This window comes from Mustelus asterias, chromosome 6 (assembly GCF_964213995.1).
Source record: "Mustelus asterias chromosome 6, sMusAst1.hap1.1, whole genome shotgun sequence".
In the NCBI taxonomy this organism is placed as follows: Eukaryota; Metazoa; Chordata; class Chondrichthyes; order Carcharhiniformes; family Triakidae; genus Mustelus; species Mustelus asterias.
Window position 1 is genome coordinate 43,873,203 of NC_135806.1, and position 6,229 is coordinate 43,879,431.

Below are 6,229 nucleotides of genomic sequence, written 5' to 3' on the forward strand. Positions count from 1 at the left end.
GGGACACTATGTACAAAGCATTTGAGTAAAAACATACCCAGCGTCGCCCTCATTCTGGTGGCCACCTTCATGTGCAGCTGCATCAAGCCATGCATAGATCCTCAGTAAGCAAGTGTCAAGGGTGGCATTTTCCCTAAAATATGCACTGTTGCAAGAGTGGGGAAAGTAGCGTTGAAGCCATATTGTTAGCCTGATTGAAAAGAAACTGCAAAGGACGGATCCCACAACATCATTGCCGGGGGTAGTACCAGGGGCCAGTGCTGGGGCAATGCCAGGGGAATGTATGTATACCAATTGTTTTGAAGCATCTCAGAGTGCTACATGCTCTAAGGAGCTAAGATGAATATGATTTACTTACCTTAGTGTCCAATTTGAAGTGTGATGGAATGTACTTATAAATAGTTTATGAATTGAATATATTTTTGGAAAATTAATGTCCATTTCATGTTTTAGGCCCTATGACCATGCCAATCATAGTCCTCTAATGTAACGAGGGCAATTCAAAGGGAAGCATTGGTGGGATGTAGGCTGAGTATACTCTGCTGTATCCTGCCATTAATCAGTGGCTTTTAACAGAACGGAGTTTGCCATCTAAGGAGAGCCCCAAAAGGTTTTCGGCATTATATTTTTGTGGAGCTGGAAAAAGAAGTGGTCCTCCTGGCTGCATGTCATCTCCCAGGAAATACCTGGCCCCGGTTTGCGCAAGCCAACCTGCTCACCTCTGCCAGGTAAAACACTGGGCCCCCTCGACTGCAGAGTTAATCGCAGCAGCATCACACAATATGGTTCTCACCGGTCTCCACAACAGGAAACATTCCCAGTTCCCACATTAGCCACTGACCTTAGTCCACTGTGTTGCTTCACCACAGTTAGACTGGGCTGAGTGAATGAGGCGGTTGAATCATCACATTCCACAAGGGTTTGTCTTTCACCAGAGGTTTCCTCTTGGGTAAAATACTAAACCACAACTTGTAGAGCCACAACAATATTTCAATAAACTGAATCGCATTGTATGAAAATGATCTATTGCAACACCCAATCCCACAATTATAATACAGTCTCCGCAATTATATTACTTTCATGGTCATATAGTCATGGAATGCTCAAAGAGTATGACTTAGTGTATGTGATGTGTCACCTTTATAAATTTAATAATATCTTTGTAAAACCTCTGAGGGTCACTTTGGTGGTCTAGGAAAGCCTCTAGGCAGTAAAAACATTTCGAGATTTCTTCAGATTTGTTTTCCAGTCTTTACACAGATTGAATCTTTTCATTTGCTAACAGATGTTCCGATAAGTGCTGAAAAAAAGTATATTCCAAGTACGTTAACCTCCTCAACTTTCATAGAATCCTACAGTGCAGAAAGAGGCCATTCGGCCCATCGAGTCTGCACCAACCACAATCCCACCCAGGCCCTATCCACATATCTACCCACTAACCCCTCTAACCTATGCATCCCGGGACACTAAGGGGCAATTTAGAATGGCCAATCAACCTAGCCCGCACATATTTGGGCTGTGGGAGGAAACCGGAGCACCCGGAGGAAACCCACGCAGACACAGGGAGAATGTGCAAACTCCACACAGACAGCGACCCGAGCCGGGATTCGAACCCAGGTCCCTGGAGCTGTGAAGCAGCAATGCTAACCACTGTGCTACCATGCCGACCCCCTTTCACTCTTTTAGAGTAGACAACAACAACTTGCATGCACATAGCCCCTTTTTTTTGTTTATATATCCCATTCAATCCAATCAAAGTCAATTCAAAGTCTCAGCGAGTGAGACATTCCCGATCCAAGCTGACAAGACAGGCCTCTCACTGCCTGTCCTGGGCTTGATCTCCATGATCCAAGCTGTTTGGAGTAGGCATTGCACCTTCCCCAAAGCTCGATCTTATTTGCATCTTAGCCAAAAGGCCGAGATGCCGCTTTAAAATATTGCTTCAAATGAAGCCCCAGTGTAACCTTATGACTTCAACCAAGTACAGCATGTCGATACTACACTTGATCTTAGCCAAAAGGCCGAGAAGCTTATAGCCCCTTTAACAAAGCTGAGAGTCCCAGTGCACTTCACAGACTGAAGAACTTTACTGTTTGCTTTTCAAAGTGCTGGCCCAGGCGGGAAAAGCAGTTTCTAGCTGACCCACTGCACTGCCGGCTTTTCCCGCTATAATTTGAAACATTTGGAAAAGAAACACTGCAGGCGCGGCTCACGCTGTCCCGGTGACAGGGTCGGAAAAAACCAGCAGCCGGGAATCCAGTGATCAGGGCGCCGGGTTTAAAGGGGCCCCAATCTCCAATTTAAAAAAAGGAGCCCCTCCCTGCCAATGGAGTTCACCAGAGCCCCTCCCCAGCATTGGCAACAGTGGCAACCTGACAGTGCCAGGGGCCCATTCCTCTTTTCCCCGGGGGCTATAATTACCTGTGTGCCCCCGGCGGTTCCCTTCGACTGCTTCCTGTTTCTAAAAAGCAGTTGTAAACCTCGCCGACATGTTGGAGGAATTCTAAAGTGGGGGGAGGTGGGGGGTGGAACAATATGGTGGGAAGGCCCACTAACCATATTGAAATATATTAAACTGAGGTTCCTGCCCAGCAAGAATCTCGTTTCCCGATTCTCACAAGATTTTACGCCCACGTTGCCTTTCGTGCTCACGGCGGACATGGGCACAAATTTGCAGCCATCATGTCTCTTTGAAAGAGCTATCCGGTAAAATCCATATTCACCCTCTCTACTATTTCCCCAAAGACCTGTAAACTCTTCCATTTTAAGTGTAGATTGAATCCTTATTTATTCATTTGTTAGTATCACAAGTGTCACATTAACACAACAATGAAGTTACTGTGAAAATTCCCGAGTCACCACACTCTGGCACCTGTTTGGGTACACTGAGGGAGAATTTAGCATGGCCAATGCACCTAACCAGCATGTCTTTCGGACTGTGGGAGGAAACCAGCGCACCCGGAGGAAACCCACGCAGAGAACATGCAGACTCCACACAGACAGTGACCCAAGCCGGGAATCGAACCCGGGTCCCTGGCACTATGAAGCAGCAGTGCTAACCACTGTGCCACCATCCTCCTTTGAAAGTTAATACCTGTATCCATGCTCTGATTCCAATCCACAAATCACTGCCACGGTCACTAAATCTTTCACACAATAGTGACAGATTTACAAGTTGGAATGACCATGAAACCATCATCGACCGTCATAAAAACCCATCTGATTCATTAAAGTCCTTTAGAGAGGGAAATCTGCCGTCCTTCCTTGGTGACTCTGGACCCACAGCAATGTGCTGACTCTTAACTGCCCCCTGAAGTGACCCAGCAAGACACTCAGTTGCATCAAACCAATATAGAAACTGTGGGCCCGTCCCCAGCCGCGCACGTTTATGGCAGAAAGGGGGCATTAATATCAGATGGACAAGACCACCGCAATGCCGCCCACCCCGACTATGCTCCAGAACATGGTAGGTGTGTGGGCACCACAATTGGCAACCTGCCCAATATACTGAAATAAATAATGAAGGGTTAAGAGAACTTAACAAGCCAATTGACCCTTATAGACGGTGCCTATAATGGAGTTGGCATGGGCAGGCAGGCAAGAGATTTGCAGATCGCTTTTTTGTGAAGACAGGAAGGAAGGGGGCACAGCATTTCGAGAGTGCCTCTGTGCATCAGGGCACCCCCACACCAAGATGTTACCCTCAACTTTTTCCTCCCCACCTGACCTTCAAAAAGGACCTCATCTTCCCACCCCCCCCCCCCTCACACATACCCTCCCTCCCGCAACACCCCCTCAGCCACCTGAAACCACCCCGTCTAAGATTTCCGGCTTTCCTGCATCCGGACACAATGGCAGCCTACCTCATGAGCCTGTCTGAAGTCCCAGCAACCCTCAACTACTCAGTTCCACAACAAAAACAGAAAATGCTGGAAAATCTCAGCAGGTCTGACAACTACTCTGGAGAGAGAACAGAGCCGACGTTTCGAGTCAGGATGACTCTTCATCAGAGCTAGCATTTTGAGTCTGGATCACTCTCCGTCAGAGATGAAGGGAACTCAGTTCTGCTGCTACTGGGACTGCTGGCAAATCTGGTTGGGTGTCAAAAGCAAAAAGAAATATGCTCAACCAATGATCAATGTGGTATATAGAATGTGAATTCAGTAATCACAGTGAATCCATTAGTGTTCTAGAATCATGGAATCCTACAGTGCAGAAGGAGGCCATTCGGTCCATCGAGTCTGCACCAACCACAATCCCACCCAGGCCCTATCCCCATAACCCCATGCATTTACCTTAACTAGTCCCCCTGACACTAAGAGCCAATTTAGCATGACCAATCTACCTAACCTGCACATCTTTGGACTGTGGGAGGAAACCGGAGCACCGGAGGAAACCCACGCAGACATGGGGAGAACATACAAACTCTACACAGACAGTGACCCAAGCCGGGAATCGAACCCGGGTCCCTGGCACTGTGAGGCAGCAGTGCTACTGTGCTGCCCCACCTATTAGAGATAAGGTGGTACCTTGCGCTCACGCACACTCTTACAAAGTGCTCCAATGTTGCTCAGGAGAAGGTAGAGGCAGGACGCTCACTTCTCTGTCGATAAGCAAAGAGGAACACAGTGGCCAGCCTCATCATGCAGGCACTTGTTGGGAACCTCCTTGAGACTGCAGCCTCTGCATCTGTCTGGGCTTTAACCTGGTGTTGTTAAACTTCTTACTCTGTCTGGGCAGCCATGGTCACCAACAAGTGTGCAGCAGATGAGGGCGCTGGATGAGTGGCTGGGGAAGTGAAGGAAGATGAGGGTGCTGAGGAGCTATTGGTACCTTTACCCTCCTCCGTGACCTGCACAGCCCTTGGTTGGCCATCAGGTGGGGTTGATGGGGCTGGTTGCTGATGTACAACACTCAGCCATTCTTGCCGATGTGTACCCTTGACCGCCCTGTCAAGGGTACACAACCCCTCATGTCTGCCGTGGATGTCTGTGCTCATTTTCTGAGTGAACTGATCCACGATACTGAGGGAGGCTTGTACTCTTTCAAGGTCATGGCGCTGCTCTTGCATTCACTCCGAGTGCTGCTGTATGTCTCTCTCGATGAGATTGACTAATCTCTATTGGTCAGGACTCATGTGGTTGAGCCCTGGGACAATGTGGAACTCATGATGGTGATGGACTCCTCCATTCATAGTCCAAGAGCCCCCACTGCCTCAGGAACTCTGCCAAATGTTCACACATCCACTCCTGACTGGACAAATACTCTTCCCTAAAAGCTGCCCCGAAGCTCCATGTTCCTGCTTACTGGAACATTGTAATTATCCACCTTCCTCCGAGATACCTCTTACTCTGCCACCTCTTCCTGCCCTCTTACATCCTGTGCCACTAACTCTAAACATCTGCTACATTCTGTGATGTGACTGTATCTGAGTTTGTGGGGAATGGGCTAGTATGATTTGATGCTGCCTCCTGAGACATCTCCTTCCCCTTTGGATGCCCGAGGGAGGATCTGGCACAGGGTGGGTCCTGTGTGAGACACAAAATGAAATATTTAAATATACTCCTTCTCCTAGTGAATGAACTCTCTGATGCACACCATCGTCAGAACCATGCTTGTGCTACCCACATGATTCAATGTCATCATTGCACTCCATCTCATACCAATGTCCCATTGTGCTCAGCAAAGTGCCCGTATGACCCCCATTACCACCATGAGTTAAGGCAATCCCAATACAACCAACTGCCCCAGCACCCTGGTATCTCCAATGGCCATCTGCTCCACAGGGCTGCAGTCTGAACCCATGCCTTCTTGTTCAGAGCAGGGGTTTTGCGATGACCAGCTGGGTGGATGATGTCTCTTCTCCTTTGCAGTTCCTTTATCAGGATCTCCAGATCCCAGTTGGAAAGGCGTGTCCCATCTCTTCAAAAACAACTTATTTGTGCAACATGAACAAATGAATTGAAATGTAGATGAGAAGTGGTGGCATGGTGGTTAGTACTGCTGCTTCACAGCTCCAGAGACCCGGGTTCAATCCCAGCCTCGGGTCACTGTCTGTGCGGAGTTTGCATGTTCTCCCCGTATCTGTGTGGGTTTCCTCCGGCTGCTCCAGTTTCCTCCCAAAGTCCAAAGACGTACAGGCTAGGTGCATTGACCATGCTAAATTGCCCGTTACTGTCCCGGGATGCGTTGGTTAGAGGGATTAGCAGGGTATATTTGTGGGGTTACA

The 6,229-nt window shown here is 48.4% G+C and overlaps 1 non-coding gene across 1 annotated transcript; it reads right to left on the reverse strand.

Annotated features, from left to right (window-relative positions):
- Positions 1–1,850: 1,850 nt before the first annotated feature.
- Positions 1,851–2,033, reverse strand: LOC144495442 (U2 spliceosomal RNA). The gene has a single exon (XR_013498274.1). It is a non-coding gene; the product is annotated as a U2 spliceosomal RNA (small nuclear RNA).
- Positions 2,034–6,229: the final 4,196 nt, after the last annotated feature.